Raw genomic sequence first — 19,562 nt, forward strand, 5'->3', positions numbered from 1 at the left:
CTTATGACATTGCATTTCACTGTATTTCGTTCACCACAGGAGCCTCAGCTTCTCTAAGTGCTGCCTCACAGAGCAAGAAAATCAAGATGGAGCTGGGACATCTTACTGTTAAAAGCAATGATATATTCAGGCATTTCTTAATAATTCTGGGAAAGCAAGGAGGCCAGCCTGAAAGGAGCAGACCCACCCATCATTATCTAGAACACCATGATTATGCCCAATCAGTCTTAGAAGAATCCTGACTTCCCAGAGATCTTGCCTGGCACAGTCATTAGCTTTCCTCCAATTCAATCTCAAGGACTCCTGACTACTTAACGGGGGATTACAAAAACTGAAGTTATAAAATATTTATTTAGTATTGAGGTAGAGTTGATGTATATGAAGTTGTAAAAATTTTTTAAGTAATGTGATAAAAAATAAAGAAACAAACAGCTGAAGTGCTGTATCTCTGAGAACACAGACCCTCCCAAGAGTGGCTGCATGGCAACAGCAGTCAAGACCTTTGACTTCTGCAGAAATATGAAATAGCCTGAGACCGTCTCAGCAAATGAGATGTAGTACACTTACGGTGCTAGTGGTAAAAAACCTGCCTGCCAATGTGGGAGACATAAGAGATGCAGGTTCAATCCCTGGGTCAGGAAGATTCTCTGGAGGAGGGCATGGCAACCCACTCCAATACTTTTGCCTGGAGAATCTCACGGACAGAGGAGCCTGGCGGGCTGCAGTCCAAAGGGTCACACAGAGTCGGGTATGACTGAAGTGACTGAGCACACATGCACTCTTAGCACAGACATGCATACTCCGCATCTGTTCGGGCATCTGTGGGGGTAGGCGGTGGTGGCACCAGCAGGGGTTTCGTCCTTTGGACAATCCTGGCAGAGCCAGAGTTCTCACCACATTAAAAGAAAGCGGAGAGAAACAAGATGTTTCCTGTCACGGGACAGTCATGGAAGGAGCTTATCACTCACCTCCTTCCCTACTGAGCTCTGAGAATTACATGGAAGGGGACAGATGGAGTCACAGTCAGCATCACCTTCATGCTGTTAATGCCAAATTGAAGAATGGTCCTTTCCACTACCTCCCCTCTAAAAGAAAGGCAGTGTAGAGCTGAACCAATGTGCCCAGCAAATTTCAGGTCAAACGTCTTCAACTCAGAGCACAGCCCTGGCTTAGTTGGACAAAGCAAGCCTTGCATACAGGAACTAGAAAGGTCATTTAAGCTCACCACACCCAAGTGCAGTGGCCCAAGTAGACCAATCTGTTTATCCACTCCTCAGCTTACCTTGTGCTCAGAAGCTCAGTCATGTCCAACTCTTTTTTGACCCCATGGACTGTAGCCCACCAGGCTCCTCTGTCCATGGGATTCTCTCAGCCAGAATACTAGAGTGGGTTGCCATTTTCTCCCCCAGGGTATTGAAGTCACGTCTCCAGCATTGGCAGGCAGATTCTTTACCAGTAGCTCCACCTGGGAAGCCTCAGCTAACAGGGAGCAGTGAATAAGAAGTGAATAATGCAGAGCGACGAACTCCTTTTCCTATTTGGAACCAGTCTGTTGTTCCATTTAACTTATATGCAGAGTACATCATGAGAAACGCTGGACTGGAAGAAACACAAGCTGGAATCAAGATTGCTGGGAGAAATATCAATAACCTCAGATATGCAGATGACACTACCCTTATGGCAGAAAGTGAAGAGGAACTAAAAAGCCTCTTGATGAAAGTGAAAGAGGAGAGTGAAAAAGTTGGCTTAAAGCTCAACATTCAGAAAACGAAGATCATGGCATCCGGTCCCACCACTTCATGGGAAATAGATGGGGAAACAGTGGAAACAGTGTCAGACTTTATTTTTAGGGGCTCCAAAATCACTACAGATGGTGACTGCAGTCATGAAATTAAAAGACGCTTACTCCTTGGAAGGAAAGTTATGATCAACCTAGATAGCATATTCAAAAGCAGAGACATTACTTTGCTAACAAAGGTCCGTCTAGTCAAGGCTATGGTTTTTCCAGTGGTCATGTATGGATGTGAGAGTTGGACTGTGAAGAAGGCTGAGCGCTGAAGAATTGATGCTTTTGAACTGTGGTGTTGGAGAAGACTCTTGAGAGTCCCTTGGACTGCAAGGAGATCCAACCAGTCCATTCTGAAGGAGATCAGCCCTGGGATTTCTTTGGAAGGACTGATGCTAAAGCTGAAACTCCAGTACTTTGGCCACCTCATGTGAAGAGTTGACTCATTGGAAAAGACTCTGATGCTGGGAGGGATTGGGGGCAGGAGGAGAAGGGGACGACAGAGGATGAGATGGCTGAATGGCATCACTGACTCGATGGACGTGAGTCTGAGTGAACTCCAGGAGTTGGTGATGGACAGGGAGGCCTGGCGTGCTTCGATTCACGGGGTCGCCAAGAGTCGGACACGACTGAGCGACTGATCTGATCTGATCTGATCTGAATGCAGAGCGAAGGCAACACTTTTGAAAGGGCCGAACTATTGTACAAAGTGTCTTTTTTATGAGTAGAACCAAGAATGTGCAGAGGAAGTTTCCTCGTGCAAAAGTCTATGGAGTTCCTTGGGAGCTGATGGGGTGGAGCCAAAGAAATAGTGATTTGTGACACTTGTTATGACCCTTCTTCTACACACACACATAGAAATAGCTTGGAAATCCCATCCACATTTTGGAGGCCTTACTGCAGGGATTCCAATATTGAAAACTCCCACATGCCGCAGATGGGTGTGGGGCTTTCCACTACTCGGATCCAGGCATGGCTCCGTACATGGTGGCCAAATGCCTCCTGACTTGTGCCATGGAATAAAGATCACCACTTCAAGAATCCGGGGAAGAGTGGAGGAAACTACTGCACTTGGTTGAAGCATGAGGCTGCTGCTGCTGCTAAGTCGCTTCAGTCGTGTCCAACTCTGTGTGACCCCATAGACGGCAGCCCACCAGGCTCCTCCGTCCCTGGGATTCTCCAGGCAAGAACACTGGAGTGGGTTGCTATTTCCTTCTCCAATGCATGAAAGTGAAAAGTGAAAGTGAAGTCGCTCAGTCGTGTCTGATTCTTAGCAACCTCATGGACTGCAGCCTACCAGGCTCCTCTGTCCATGGGATTTTCCAGGCAAGAGTACTGGAGTGGGTTGCCATTGCATGAGGATGGCCCATCAAAGTCCCAAAATGTGAGGCAGAGAGAGCCCATCCAGCTTCACTGTGAGCTGTCCAAGGGGGCAGCGCACTTTCACCTCTCTTGAGAAAGGTCATGAGTGTGTCCAGGAAGCTTATGTGGAAGATGACACCTGCAGACACTAACTTGTTTCCAGAACCAGAAGGGAAATCCATGGCAGATATCTGCCCCCATCCCCAACCCCCAGAGACCTATTGAAATCACTGAATAGGTCAAGAGGCAGGCAGTGAAGGCCACAAGAGCAGGCACGTTGCAGAGACAAACAATTTCTGAGACAGAAAAGAAATTAAAAAAAAAAAAAGTAAGACAGGAACAGACTTAGAGGCTTACCTCTGTTACCAGAAAAGAATCCTTGAAGACCTTGCTACATATATGAACACGTGCAGAGCAGCAAGGGTCTGAATGTCATATGCCTAAACAACCCAAAAGGCAAGAGAAGAAAACCTCAGCATGTGCACTGGTGATGAAGAAACCTAAAGAGAAAACAGGGAAGGGGACTGTCATGGGAAGGAGTGAAATGATATGATGGCTCCAGGATAATTGGAGATAAGAGCTTGAGTTTGTGTTTGTTGGATGGTTTTGTTTTTTCTTTAAACCTCTGAGAGGTTGCCATTTTCTTCTCCAGGTGATCTTCCCAACCCAGGGACCAAAGCCATGTCTCCTGCACTGGCAGGCAGATTCTTTCGCTGCTGAGCCACCAAGGAAGCCCTGACATTTAATACCACTTCCCTAACTACCCAGAAAAAGACTTTGTCTTTCCTAGCATCTCAGGATGCTCGAGGGCTGGTGACAAATATGGAGGGGCATCTACTGAGGAAGGAGGCAGTGGTGAAGAGATGGACCACTGATGTGGAGATGCCGTTTGGAGGCAAAGCAGCTTCCCTCTTTGCCAGCTTCACACAGAAGCTAAGGTTAGGAGTTTCAAAAACAAGTTCATTGCCAGTAAAAAAAAAAAAAAAAGATCAAACAGACGTCAGCTCAGCAATTGCTCAGCAGCAACTCTATCCCACCACCTCCTTACTCTAGATTTGTCTTAGAACTCACCTACAACACCTCCAAGAGGCCTGACCTTCGTTCTCCTATCCAATCATCATCTGGTTCCCTGGGTGAACTGCAGTATCTATAACAAGAGCTACAGCCTCCAGTCCTCGTGGTGGACATCAGAGCCTCAAGGAAAAGCCAGTCAACACATCATTCTCCGCAGTGACGTACGTTGCTGGCATCTGGAGAACACAGGAAGAAGAGTGTCCACAGTCCTCTGGCTGCCCTGCCCTGTGTGAAAGGAGGACAGAATTGTGGTCTCCTGTTTCATGTGCTAATGAACTCTGACCTCTGGCCCTGCTGACCTTGCTGGAGGGCCCAGTATACCTCCATCCCTGGTTCCCACCTCCCAGCCTCCTCCTGTCCTCTAGATTCCAGCTCCTGGGCTGCGCAACCCCAGACTCGGTGAGAGGAATTATCAATAAGTCAGGATGCAGTCTGTGTTCTGGGGAGATCACCCACCTCTACCATCCACAGAAATTTTTTAGAGTTTTGCACAGCTAGATTATATTCACGCTGAAAAAATTCAGAGAGTCAATGCTAGACAGTATTGTGAAGGGCAAGAGATGCTGTTCTTCGCAGATGTGTGTCTTTGGGGGAAGATGGTTCTGCTTGGGACTGAGGCTGGGGATCTTCTCACAGAGGACAGAGCCCTGATTCTGCTACAGAGAAGTGAGAGGATGCTGGTCTCAGAGCCCTGAGGGGCTTTCCGGGCTCGGGAAAGTGCAGAGCAGTTGATGTGGGAGCCGCTAGCAATTGCTGAATTGTCATCACCTGGCTGAGGCTGGTCTTGATGAGTCCTGGAGACACACCATGCACTCAGATGCCCTGTGATGCCAGCTCCATAGTCAAGGACTTGGTAAGTCCCAGCGAGGCAGTTTGCTAGTGGTATAGGTCCAGCATCTAAGAGGAAAAGAAACTAAAAAGTACTCTCTCGGTGGGGCTTCTCCAGTGGCTCAGCAATAAAGAACCCACCTGCGACGCAGGAGCTGCAGGAGGCTCCAGTTGATCCCTGGGTCGAGAAGATTCCCTGGAGAAGGGAATGGCAACTACTCCAGTATTCTTGCCTGGAGAATTCTGTGGACAGAGGAGCCCGGCGGGCTACAGTCAGTAGGGTCGCAAAGAGTCTGAAGCAACTTGTCACGCGTGCATGCACTCTCTTGGTGAGGGCACGGGCTCCTCCTGGGTGCCAGGGCTCTGGAGGATGAATCTGTTCACTCTTAGACCCAGCTCATGCTCCTATTCCACCCCTTGGAATTACCAAGGGGCAAAATCGGAGCAGGAGCAGATGAAGCCTAGGCTTAATGAGAAGTCAGGGAGGCAGTGGTTGTGTTTGCCTACGCTCAACCCAGAGAGAAGAACTTAGGTGCAGGGTCAGGAAATGGGACTGAAGAACCCAAGGCCAGACCTCTGCTCTACAATGACCTGGTCGACCTTGAGAAAGTCTCTTAAGATCTCTAGGTCTCAGTTTATAAGCTCTCCCTTTTACAGTCCCAGGAATGTCACGTAGGGAACACCAGATAGTCTATACTGCCCCCTGGTGTGAATTTTTAAAAGAGCTCTCCTCTGAGCCTGTAGAGCCCCTCTGGCTTGGTGAATGCATGTTCAAAATGCCCCCTTCCTTTAGGAGAATAGAGTGCCTCTCCAGGTTCGTGGCTTGGCAGGCAGAGAGTGGACTGGATCTCAGCTCTCATTTGTCCCTGGACCTGGTGACTTTGCACAGCGCGCAATCTGTACAACCATCCACGGTGGCCCTGCGGATGTGGGGATTGAATGACATAAAGGCAATGAGTGTGATTTTAAATGTAGACCAGACAGATGTTCAGTGTTGTACACATGAATTATTTTTTAATCACACAGGATCAGTATCCACTTCCTTGACACCCTGGAATCCACTCCTCTGCCCTCTTCCAAAGCTCCCCACTCACTGTGTGAGATACATAGACGGCAACAGTGGCAATCAGCCCCCCATAGCCTCCCCTGTGAGGAGACAGACAGGTGCGATGAGGTAGAAGGGGAGCACAACTGAGAAGCCAGATGTTCCCAGAACTCGGGCTTCTGATGAGGAGACAGAGCTGAGCTATAAGAAGAGGGAAAGTGGGGATGGAGCTGGGAGTCTCTGGGGAGCAGTAAAACCTTTGGGAATGTTGGGGATGCTGACACAGCCTCTCCTGCTGGGAAAGCCCAGGACTCCCCGGAACCGGCCACAAGGATGGGACCAGTTAGCAGCTGGGTCTCTGGAGGACAGTCTGAGCCTGGAGGTAGCAGTCAGAAAGTGCAGCCTGGGGATGGCCACTCCCATGGTGGGGAAATGCATTTAGAGTCCCCTGAGCTGCAAACCTGGAACTGTTTCTGATTCAGATGAGAAGAGATGAAAAGCAAAAGGCAGAGAAGCTCAGCTACAAGAGACCCCAGAGGCGAGCAGGGGAGGGGGCTTCCTCTGGCCTCTGGTGGGTGGGTTGGGCTCTGAGTGACACCATCTGGCCCTGTGCTGGGCACCTGCCCTGCCATGCTCAGAGGACAGAGCCCATCAGGGGCTATCTGGTCTCCTTGAGGGTGTGGAGTCTGCTGGCCACATTCCCTCCAAGTGGTCCCTCTTGCTGTGTTGGCCACATTCCCCTGGGACCAAACAGCCTGCAGCGGTGGTTCAGGAGGTGACGAGGGACAGATTCTGGCATCCTAATCACACTCTTTCTACCTGCTCTCCTTAAGATATTCCACTTTGGACTCCTTCCCCGAGTGTCCCCTTGGCGTGGAGGCGAGCAAGGCAGAGTCGGCCCAACTCCACCGGCCTCCCTGCCCTCCTTGTCCTCTGCGTGGAGCAGCGTCAGCACGGCCAGGTCCTCACGTTCACATCCGGGATCTGCCATCAGAACCGGGTGAGGAGGCAGCCACTTCGGCTTGCTGGAGGCCCGTGGTGGGGAGCGGGGGTGTGGGTGCCCTTCTCCCAGAGTGCGGAGGAGGGTCCGAGGGGCTTGCCCACCCACCGGGAGCGCTTGGCTCACGAAGCCTTCACTGTCCTTCACCCATAGACTCTCCTCAGGGCACAACCCTCCAGAAAACCAGTTCAGTGAAAATAGTATCAGGAGAGGACATTAGGGAAGCCGGTGTTGGTGCCTGTGTTAATGAGGAGAGGTGAGGATTCACACAGGGTAAACAGTTACAGGGGCAGATGCTGAAATGTGTGTTTCCTAGGGAAGCCTGAGGCTGGGCAAAGGAGGGAGGGGGAGGAACTGGGCTGAGAAGGCCAGCAATGTGGGAACCAGAGAAAGATGGTGCGGCAGGGTCTGCCAGAAGAGAAGGGTGAGGGTGGTGAGTGAAAGAAGACTCCCCAAAGAGGGAACGGCCCACCGTGACGCAGGACCCACCTCTGTCCATATGGGGGAGGAGTCAGGACAGCAGGGGCAGGGGTTCTGCAGAGGCAGCAGGAGCCCCGGCAGTGCCTGGTAGATTCCATCTGGGATGGTGGGCAGAGTTCCTTTTCTCAACTGTCTGGGGACAGGTGAGGCATGGTTGGCGCTAGTGGTAAAGAATCCTCCTGTTAATGCAGGAGGTGTAAGAGATGTGTGTTTGATCGCTGGGTTGGGAAGATCCCCTGGAGGAGGAAATGGCAACCCACTCCAGCATTCTTGCCTGGAGAATCCCAAGGACTGAGGAACCTGGTGGGCTTCAGTCCATGGGGTCGCAAAGAGCTGGACACGACTGAAGTGACTTAGCACACACGCAGGCACGAGGCGTCCCTGGGACAGCCAGACTGCAAGGATCAGGGTGGGTGCCAGTGAGTTCAGAGTGCAGCAGCCTCAGGTTTCTGAGCCAGAGAGAGGACCAGGCCCTGAGGGGGTGTGTCCCTCACATCAGGGGCTTCGAGTAGGGCTGGAGTAGGGGGGGCTGCAGTGTATCTGGCCACCATGCAGACTAACCCAAAGGCTGTGGCTCCAAGGTAAACCGGGGCACCTGGGAACATGTGCAGAAGTGTGAGTAGATTTGGGAGACAGGGAGAACCTCACAGCTCTGTGCTTCTCAAGCCTCACTTTGTCCGCCACCTGGTCACTGCTCCAGGGAGCTCCCCACCAGGGGGCTGCCCACAGCACTCACACCAGGAAGTTGATGCCCCTGGCACTCTAGGGCCTAGGAGGAGACAGAGGGTAGCACAGAGGGTGAGGAAGAGACAAAGCTGTGGATCAAATACCCCCTCCCAGGGCTGGTCAAGAGGGATCAGGAGTAGTGGGCACAGAGCCTTCACCATCCGGAGCTGGCCCTGCTCCGGCACCCAGACTGCTGGCCTTCGGGTGCAGTCTTTGCTGGTGAATACCATTCCGCTGTCCGGGTGTGGCCACGATTTGTGTTGCTCTGCTGTGCTCCATCTCCTTTTCCTAAAGATGCATCCTGACGTATCTGCCCCTAACACACTGAAGAGTGCAACATCTTGATCAACTTGCTTAAGGAATGTCACAAACATTACAACATTCTGAAAATTTCTGGTCATTTGATCTTGATCAGGAGATGAGAAATTACATGAAGAATGAGTACATGGGCAAGAGGAACAAGAGCAAGGAGTCTGGCAACACAAGTCAAAAGAGACTTCTTAAAAAAAAAAGAGAGAGAGAGAGACCTCTTAATCCTACAGATGGTGATTGCAGCCATGAAATTAAAAGATGCTTACTCCTTGGAAGGAAAGTTATGACCAACCTAGATAGCATATTGAAAAGCAGAGACATTACTTTGCCAACAAAGGTCCATCTAGTCGAGGCTATGGTTTTTCCAGTGGTCATGTATGGATGTGAGAGTATGTCATATATGGATGGGCTGTGAAGAAAGCTGAGCACCAAAGAATTGATGCTTTTGAACTGTGATGTTGGAGAAGACTCTTGAGAGTCCCTTGGACTGCAAAGAGATCCAACCAATCCATTCTAAAGGAGATCAGTCCTGGGTGTTCTTTGGAAGGAATGATGCTAAAGCTGAAACTCCAATACTTCGGCCACCTCACGTGAAGAGTTGACTCCTTGGAAAAGACTCTGATGCTGGGAGGGATTGGGGGCAGGAGGAGAAGGGGATGGCAGAGGATGAGATGGCTGGATGGCATTACCGACTCGATGGACGTGAGTTTGGGTGAACTCCGGGAATTGGTGATGGACAGGGAGGCCTGGCATGCTGCAATTCATGGGATCACAGAGTCGGACACGACTCAGCAACTGAACTGAACTGAATCCTATAGAGGAATCTGAAAAACAGATCATATTTCCACTGCATGCCTTGGCTAACAGAAGACCCAAGGACTCTTGTTTGGTAGGTGAAGGAATCCTGTTGAACTTGGTCTCCAGAATCCTTTGAAGGGAAAGTGACCCATGAGAAATCCCGCCTTGGAGAAATCTGGAAACCCTGGATCCGAATATTTGTCTGACAGAAAGTACTCTCCTCTACCAAGACACCTGACTTCTGACATGTTTCTTCCCTTTGCCTATGCCAGTTAACTTATCGTCCTCAATGAAATCATTGATTTTAATCATTCAAAGAAAGAGAAACCCCCTCCCTCCCTCCCTAGTTACCCAGGAGGCCTTGGCCGACACAAGTGGATCCTGGAACACTGACCTTTTGCTGCCCACTTCACTGTGGCCTCATGCTGGGTTTCTCTCACCTGAAGACCCTCTGGGAGAAAACTGGACGGTGCCCAAGTTAGAACCCTACACTTGACCTGAACTCAGCTCCCAACCCTGTTGGATTCCCTCCTTTCACCCTTTATACGCCCAGGCAAACCCCTCTTCTTAGCTTCCCCTCGTTTCTGGAAATCTTCACTCTTTAAGTCCCATATACCTGGAGTCTCTTTTCTGGAAAATTTATCTGGCTGATTCCCACACCCTTTCAAAACTCTTCAAAAATGACTGTTTCCCTGTGAGCCCCCACAAACAGCGCCCACTCCCACAGTGACCACGGTGGGCTCACCAGCCTGGCGGCTCTCCTGCTCCAGTCCACAGAGCAGCTCCTGCTCTGGGCGTCATCCCAGCTTCTCTAGGCTTCAGGCATTTGTACCCTGCAGGGCCCTGCCAGGCACGGAGCCACCGTCCTGGTTAAGAATGTGGGTTTTGGAGTGAGGCAGACCTCGGTTCAGTATCATCCCTGACACTTACAGCGTGTTTCCCACCGTGAAGCAGTTACAGCAACATTGAGCGCCTCAGAGACTAACGTGATGGGGTGTTGGTATATGTCTGGCACACAGGAAATAACCTGAATTATGCTGAGGAAAGCAGAGTTTTGACTTCCCTAGGCTGGGCATGCGTGTTCTCGTCTCTGCACCCATATCATCCCCATCCCTGGCCCCTCGCCATGGCCACCAGCCGCTCTCAGTCCTCAGCCTCCTCCGCATGACTCGCATGGTGCCCATCATGCTCGGCCCCTCCCCCCGCAGTGCTGCCACTGCCCTGTCCACGTTCTGCTGCTGCCAGCTGCTGCCTACCAGGAGGACTGTGTCCTGGGCCAGATGCCAGGGGATGGTGAATATGACCTTGTGGGCAGAGATGGCTGTGACAGCTTTAGCCCCATCCTTCCCTCCTCCTGGGATCCTGACCAAAAGACATAAAATGCCTTCTCCAACATCCCAGCCTCCAAATCTGTCTGAGCAGAAAAGAGATAGTAGCTTTTCTGAGCACCTACTATATATACACCAAGCCTTCCATCGTTTGTCATCTATCTATCACAAAGGTATTACTATCCAAGTATTATAATATTCTACAGAGGTGGTTAAATAAAGTCACAAATCGCTCAGGGACACACTTTTGGAGCCCAGATTCAAATCCAGGTCAGAGTCCAAAGCACTGGTCTTTTTATCGTCTCACTTTGCCTCCTGGGAAATGGGTGTATTTAAGACAGAAGCTCAGCCTTGGAAAGATGATGGCAATATTGCCTGGACTTCAGACTTTGGAGTCATCCTTGATCCCTCTGTGTCAGACCTCACAGCTGCTCTCTCAGAAAATCCTGAGGGTTCTCTCTCCCTGTACACCAAAATGTAACATTGTCACCACTTGCACTGCTGTTGGTGGTGGGAGCCACCGCCATCTCTCTCCCTGCTTCCATCCTTGCCTGCCTAAAATCTGACCTTGACACACAGAAGTCTGAGTGATCCTTTAAACGTGTCACCAGAGCAGGTGTCTCCTCTACTTAAAAACTTGTGGTGACTCCTCATATCATGCAGAGTAAAAGCCCGTCTTAGTCTGTTGGGGCTGGTATAACCAAAGGACCATAGACTAGTAGCGTATAAACAACAGAAATTAATTTCTCACCATTCTGGAGGCTGGGAAATCTGAGATCAAGGCATTGGAAAATGTGTGTTTTGGTAACGGGCTGCTTTCTGGTTCACAGCCAGCTTCTTGCCCTGCCCTCACTCAGTGAAAAGGGTGAGGGAGTTTTCTCAGGTCTCTTCTATAAGGACACTAACCCTGTTATTCATGAAGGCTCCACCCTCATGACCTAGGCACATCCCAACATCCCACCTCCCAATACCATCAACTTGAGGTTTAGGATTTCAGTCTATGAAATTTGCAGGGGCCATAAACATTCAGATCATAGCAAAACCCAAATCTTTACCATGACCTTGCTGTTTAGTTGCTAAGTTGTGTTTGACTCTTTGCAACCCCATGAACCCACCAGCCCATGGGATTTCCCTGGCAAGAATACTGGAGTGGGTTGCCATTTCCTTTTCTAGGGGGTCTTCCTGACCCAGAGATTGAACCCAAGTCTCCTGCATTGGCAGGTGAGCAGATTCTTTACTGCTGAGCCACCAGGAAAGCCTACCATGACCTAGAAGGCTACAAATGACTTGTTCTGCCCCTTTGCATCTCTGACCTTACTACTGCTCTCTTCCCAGCCACACTGGCCTTCTTGGGTTCCTCAAACATGCTGAGCACGCTCCTGGCTTTAGGCTTCTGCACTGACTATTCCCTCTGCTAAAATGAGTTTCTCTCAGGTAGCCACATATCTATCACCTCCTCCTTCTTCAAGGCTTTGCTTAAATGTCAAGTCCATTGTCCCATACATCCCTGATCTCAACGAAGCCCAACTTAGCCACTCTCTACTTCCCTCTTCTTTCAGCACTCTGGATCCCTCTTGACTTTTCCACCATACTTAATCAGTTTGGATCCCTCTTGACTTTTCTACCATACTCAATGCCTTCCAACATACATGTCATTTACTATTTATAATGTCTCTTGTGTATTGCCCATACCTACCGCCAAGACTGGAAGCTCCAGGAGAACACTGATCTCTATCTGTCTTGTTCACTGATGTAGCTCAAGAGTCCAGAACAGTGACTGACAGTATTGAGTGATAGCAAGCACTCAATAAATATTTGTTGAATGAATGAATAAATGGACAAAGCTATATGTTCCTACATAAGAGCTTTATACAATTGTACAGTTTTAAGCTAAAGCTCTTGATTTCAAAGTTATTCCAAACTTGTTTGGCTTGGGGAGAAAGACTTGGAATGCTCTTCAGCTCTTACATTAGTTTCTGTGAACCTCCTGCAATGACCTTCAGCAGGCAGGAGTGCTAGGAAGTAGAGAACAGGCGGGAAAGCATGATCCTTAGGTTCTTAATTTTTCAAATGCTCCAATTAAAGGATAACAGAGGAGCAGCTGCTAATAGGGGAAAAGAGATGGTGCCTCTGCAGTGTGGACTGGGAGTCTCAGGAAATTAATAATAAAGTGTTACAGCAAGAGGAGGTAAGAGTCAGCTATATCTGTGCTCCCACACATCCCTGATCTTCTAAGGCGTCTTAAAGCAGTGAAATAAAGCAGTGCTGTCCAACAGAAGTACAATGTGAGGCACATATCATCATTTTGACATGGAATCAATGTATACAGTTATTAATGATGTATTTCAGCTTTTTCTTTCATACCAGGTCTTTGAAATCCAATGTGTACTTTATACTTACAGCAGTTCTCAACTCAGACTGGCCACATTTCAAGTGCTCAGTAACCACATGTGGTTAATGACTATCATATTAATAGTACAGATGTAGAACATGTGTCAGACCAGGGCAATATATGAGATGTGTTCCTGTTGTGGCCCAGAAAATGTGGTCAGCTTTGCTATAACTCACCCTTCTGAGAGCGACAACAACAAAGAACATTCCACCAGCATCTGTGGGCATCCACATATGGACACTATATCCTAAACCCAGATATGTATTCCGTTGAAGAGTTGCCCTAGTCTCCTGGTTTTCAGTGACATATGATCTAAAGAATTGCAATAGCACTGAACAATTTGTATGTGCTAAGCACATATATTGTTCTACTAAAACTAGAGTAAACCTGGAATGACCTAAGCTAACAATCTGTAAGAACCACAGTACCCCACCCAAGGCTATAATTCAAAATATAAAATAGAGCCATATGTACAAGTAACTTTGTAACAGCAGAGAAATAGAAATAACCTAAATTCCTAATAACAGGGAAATGCTAGAAAGCTTTCCTTGACGGGACATTATACAGACATTAAAAATGAAGTTTTTAAGTAGTTTATAATAGTGCAGGGCAATTGCTTAAGTTAAAATACTAGTTGGAAAATCAGGACACAAAATTAAATATGCAAATATTAGACCAAAATAAGAAATACATAGAGAAAAAAAGCAGAACTTGAATATACCATAATGAGATAAAGATGATAAATGAAGCCATACTTTCACCTGTTTCTCCATACTATATCACTGTGAAAAGGATCAAAAGAAAAGGAAAAGGAAACAGATCAATAGCAGCCCATGAAAATATGAAGTGGTGTCCCTGAGGGACTAGAATTTGTAAGGAGTGGAGTCATCTTAAAAGATGAAACCATATCCCCTGTTCCTGGAAGAGGCACTGTGTCAAAAGGTGAGAACGGCAATGGCCCTCTGAGCCGTGAGCCAGCGAATGCCGAGAGGCAGCAGGAGGGGACAGTGGGGGGATAACTCCTTGCAGACGCTGCCCTAATGAGGCCTCTTCAGTCTCTGCCCTTCTGTCAGGCAGCTGAGAATAAAGGTGTTCACTCCCACCGTGAGTGAGGATGAGAAGAATGGAAGGCCACTGATTCTGCACATCAGAAGTCAGCAAAGAGATAACAATGCCCCCGGAATTAGAAACACACAAGCACTTTTCAGGGGCCATTTGTGAAATATTAATAATCACAACAAAGGTGAATGAATTAAATTAATATCTTAAAAAGAGTTTCAAATTGTATTTTGAAAAACAGTTGTATACAGTTTACAAAAGACACACCGAAGACAAAACGGTGCAGGACATTTGAAAATAAAATAAAGATACTACGCAAAATGTTAACCTAAAGAAAACAAATGTAGAAATGTTAAAATTGGAGCAAAAGAGAATTTAAGGCAAAACACATTAAAAAGGGCAAATAAGCATACAGTTTTTAATATAGATAAAAGGTACACTCCACCAAGATAGTATGTCATGAATCTTTTGAGATTTGACAGTATAACTTCAGGATTGTCAAATCCCAATCTTGGCAGATGAATTTAATATACCTGCCTCTGAATAGTTCAAATAAAAAAATAAGGCTATAGATTAACACAGTTGAATAGAAAAGTTACAAGTTACAACTGCAAACCACATATGTGATTTTAATTTTTCCAGTAGCTACATTAAATAAACAGATGAAATTTAAATCACATATGTGGCTTGCAGTTGTAACTCATATAATATTTCCATTCAATTGTGTTAATCTATAACCTTATTTTTTTCATTTGAGTCAAGTGTATAAAAATATTACCATTTAAATATGTAATCAATATAAAAATAATTAAAATTTCACACTAAATCTTTGAAACTAGTGTATATTTTATCCTTAAATTTTCAATTTTGACTGACCATATTTTAAGAGCTCACTAGCCATGTGTGGCTAGTGGCTGCTGTATTAGACAATTAAATACAACAAATTTTATCAAAATGCACTTATCAAAAATTCTCCACTTAAACAGGAAATTAAAACATGAATTATAAATATTTAGAAATGAGCAATGAGAACATGCCAAATTTCTTTAAGTGTGTTGGATATGGTTAAAGCACTACTCAGGAAAAAACATATAGATATATAATTTTTAGATACAGTAATTAGAAATAATTTAAGAAAGACTGAAAATTATAAAAGTATGTTTTCCACCCAGGAAGCTACTAAAAGGATAGCAAATAAACTCAAAATATAAAAGACATTAAAAAGGTTAAAGGCAGAAATGATTGAAATTAGCAAATCAACAATAAATTTGAAGTGAAATTTACCAAAAACCAAAAGGAATTTTCTTCTGATGGAGCTTTGAAGGGTGAGTTTCAGGTATTTTCTTTCCCTTACTTTCTATTTTACTTCTCTTGCTAGAAAAGTATTGCTTTTATAATACAAAAACCTTCTTTAAAGAAAAAATCCTGTAACACTTACCACAGGGGATTTTGAAAGACCATTTATCTTCAAATGGCAAACACATTAAAGTTCCAGTAGTAAAATCTGCTTTTTAAGTTTGATGACTTTGGCTAAGTTGCATACTTAAATTGTATGAAAGCTGGTTTGTTCTTAGATTTGGAGAATGATTACCATGGTCCTAATCAGCTTTGCAAACTACAGCCACACTTCTTAGACATGGGGATCAGTAGGAAAACTCTAGAAGGAGTTCCCTAAGGGCTAAGATCAGGCTTCCTCTCCCCCAGAGCAGAATCCTGTGAAGCCCCTGCCTGACCTTGCGTTCTGAGGAGAGAAAAGTCTGGAGCCTCTGAAAGTAAAGGGTAGCTGACACAGTAGTGCCTCCTTGACCAGAGGCTATTGATTCTATAGCCTGACTGGAGATTTGGCCTTTTATCCTCAGGGATTAAAAAAAAATGAAAGAGGTTTTTAAATCAACTGTATGTCAATTAAAAAAAGAAAGAAAAGAAAGGAAGGAAGAAAGAAAGTGGGAGGGAGGAAGGAAAGAAGGAGGAAAGTCAGCATTCCCTTGGACACCTAATATCTAATACTTTGGATACATAATGCCCACAGGGTAACCAGGCAGGACCAAAACAGAGTCCCTGGAAGGGCACAGGCATACACACACACACACACACCCGTCTAGTGCAATCTGGGTGGACTATGAGGACCCCCTCCCTGGCTGTACTCTGCTCATTCACAGTGGTGACCAGGGCAAATCCCTCACCTCTGTGCTCCCAAAGCTCAGTCCCAGCATCTTGCAGGATGGAGTAAGTCAGCAGAGAAAAATTCCTGTCTGCAGTCCCAGCCCTGGGGGATATTCCCACTGACCCTCCTAGAAGGTAAGGTGCCTTTCTGGAGAGACCAGAACCTCTCCTGAGATGTGGGTCCTAATGACCCTTCTCTGATTTATGGATGGGGAGCTTTTTAGCTCAGCAGCTCCTCTCTGTAGATTCACAGACACTGCCTCCCATAGGCATAGATATTTAAAGGCCAGCTTCAACCCCAACCCCTCTTCTCACCTCCCCTCTCCTCCTCCTTCAGAATACTCCTCTACCTCTTGGTCTTCTTTTTGAGTCATTAGAGCATGAGAACAGACTTCCTCCATGCACAAATCATACATAGGGACATAGCCCAGACCCCAAGAACGTCAGCCTTCTGAATCTGTCTACTACTGGCTCCAACACTCAGAGCATTCATCTTTGGAGGTATGAGGAAGGGAGGTTGAAGTGCGGGTCACAGCATAATATGACCTACAATGGTGGGAAGAGATCTCTAGTCTTTCCCATTCTGTTGTTTTCCTCTATTTCTTTGCATTGATCGCTGAAGAAGGCTTTCTTATCTCTTCTTGCTATTCTTTGGAACTCTGCATTCAGATGCTTATATCTTTCCTTTTCTCCTTTGCTTTTTGCTTCTCTTCTTTTCACAGCTATTTGTAAGGCCTCCCCAGACAGCCATTTTGCTTTTTTGCATTTCTTTTTCTTGGAGATGGTCTTGATCCCTGTCTCCTGTACAATGTCACGAACCTCAGTCCATAGTTCATCAGGCACTCTATCTATCAGATCTAGGCCCTTAAATCTATTTCTCACTTCCACTGTATAATCAAAGGGATTTGATTTAGGTCATACCTGGATGGTCTAGTGGTTTTCCCTACTTTCTTCAATTTAAGTCTGAATTTGGCAATAAGGAGTTCATGATCTGAGCCACAGTCGGCTCCTGGTCTTGTTTTTGCTGACTGTATAGAGCTTCTCCATCTTTGGCTGCAAAGAATATAATCAATCTGATTTCGTTGTTGACCATCTGGAAACGTCCATGTGTAGAGTCTTCTCTTGTGTTGTTGGAAGAGGGTGTTTGTTATGACCAGTGCATTTTCTTGGCAAAACTCTATTAGTCTTTGCCCTGCTTCATTCCGTATTCCAAGGCCAAATTTGCCTGTTACTCCAGGTGTTTCTTGACTTCCTACTTTTGCATTCCAGACCCCTATAATGAAAAGGACACCTTTTTTGGGTGTTAGTTCTAAAAGGTCTTGTAGGTCTTCATAGAACTGTTCAACTTTGGCTTCTTCAGCATTACTGGTTGGGGCATAGACTTGGATTACTGTGATATTGAATGGTTTGCCTTGGAAACGAACAGAGATTCTTCTGTCATTTTTGAGATTGCATCCAAATACTGCATTTCAGACTCTCTTCAAGAAAATTAGAGATACCAAGGGAACATTTCACGCAAAGATGGGCTCGATAAAGGACAGAAATGGTATGGACCTAACAGAAGCGGAAGATATTAAGAAGAGATGGCAAGAATACACAGAAGAATGGTACAAAAAAGATCTTCATGACCCAGATAATCACGATGGTGTGATCACTGACCTAGAGCCAGACATCCTGGAATGTGAAGTCAAGTGGGCCTTACAAAGCATCACTATGAACAAAGCTAGTGGAGGTGATGGAATTCCAGTTGAGCTATTTCAAATCCTGAAAGATGATGCTGTGAAAGTGCTGCACTCAATATGCCAGCAAATTGGGAAAACTCAGCAGTGGCCACAGGACTGGAAAAGGTCAGTTTTCATTCCAATCCCAAAGAAAGGCAATGCCAAAGAATGCTCAAACTACCGCACAATTGCACTCATCTCACATGCTAGTAAAGTAATGCTCAAAATTCTCCAAGCCAGGCTTCAGCAATATGTGAACCGTGAACTTCCTGATGTTCCAGCTGGTTTTAGAAAAGGCAGAGGAACCAGAGATCAAATTGCCAACATCTGCTGGATCATCGAAAAAGCAAGAGAGTTCCAGAAAAACATCTATTTCTGCTTTATTGACTATGCCAAAGCCTTTGACTGTGTGGATCACAAGAAGCTGTGGAAAATTCTGAAAGACATGGGAATACCAGACCACCTGATCTGCCTCTTGAGAAACCTGTATGCAGGTCAGGAAGCAACAGTTAGAACTGGACATGGAACAACAGACTGGTTCCAAATAGGAAAAGGAGTACGTCAAGGCTGTATATTGTCACCCTGCTCATTTAACTTCCATGCAGAGTACATCATGAGAAACGCTGGGCTGGAAGAAACACAAGCTGGAATCAAGATTGCCGGGAGAGATCTCAATAATCTCAGATATGCAGATGACACCACCCTTATGGCAGAAAGTGAAGAGGAACTCAAAAGCCTCTTGATGAAAGTGAAAGTGGAGAGTGAAAAAGTTGGCTTAAAGCTCAACATTCAGAAAACGAAGATCATGGCATCCGGTCCCACCACTTCATGGGAAATAGATGGGGAAACAGTGGAAACAGTGTCAGACTTTATTTTTTGGGGCTCCAAAATCACTGCAGATGGTGACTGCAGCCATGAAATTAAAAGACGCTTACTCCTTGGAAAGAAAGTTATGACCAACCTAGATAGCATATTCAAAGGCAGAGACATTACTTTGCCAATAAAGGTTCGTCTAGTCAAGGCTATGGTTTTTCCTGTGGTCATGTATGGATGTGAGAGTTGGACTGTGAAGAAGGCTGAGCGCCGAAGAATTGATGCTTTTGAGCTGTGGTGTTGGAGAAGACTCTTGAGAGTCCCTTGGACTGCAAGGAGATCCAACCAGTCCATTCTGAAGGAGATCAGCCCTGGGATTTCTTTGGAAGGAATGATGCTAAAGCTGAAACTCCAGTACTTTGGCCACCTCATGTGAAGAGTTGACTCATTGGAAAAGACTCTGATGCTGGGAGGGATTGGGGGCAGGAGGAAAAGGGGACAACAGAGGATGAGATGGCTGGATGGCATCACTGACTGGATGGACGTGAGTCTGAGTGAACTCCGGGAGTTGGTGATGGACAGGGAGGCCTGGCGTGCTTCGATTCATGGGGTCGCAAAGAGTCAGACACGACTGAGTGACTGAACTGATGGTGGGAAAGCCCCAAGAGGGAATGG

This window comes from Bos indicus x Bos taurus, chromosome 10 (assembly GCF_003369695.1).
Source record: "Bos indicus x Bos taurus breed Angus x Brahman F1 hybrid chromosome 10, Bos_hybrid_MaternalHap_v2.0, whole genome shotgun sequence".
Taxonomy (NCBI): domain Eukaryota; kingdom Metazoa; phylum Chordata; class Mammalia; order Artiodactyla; family Bovidae; genus Bos; species Bos indicus x Bos taurus.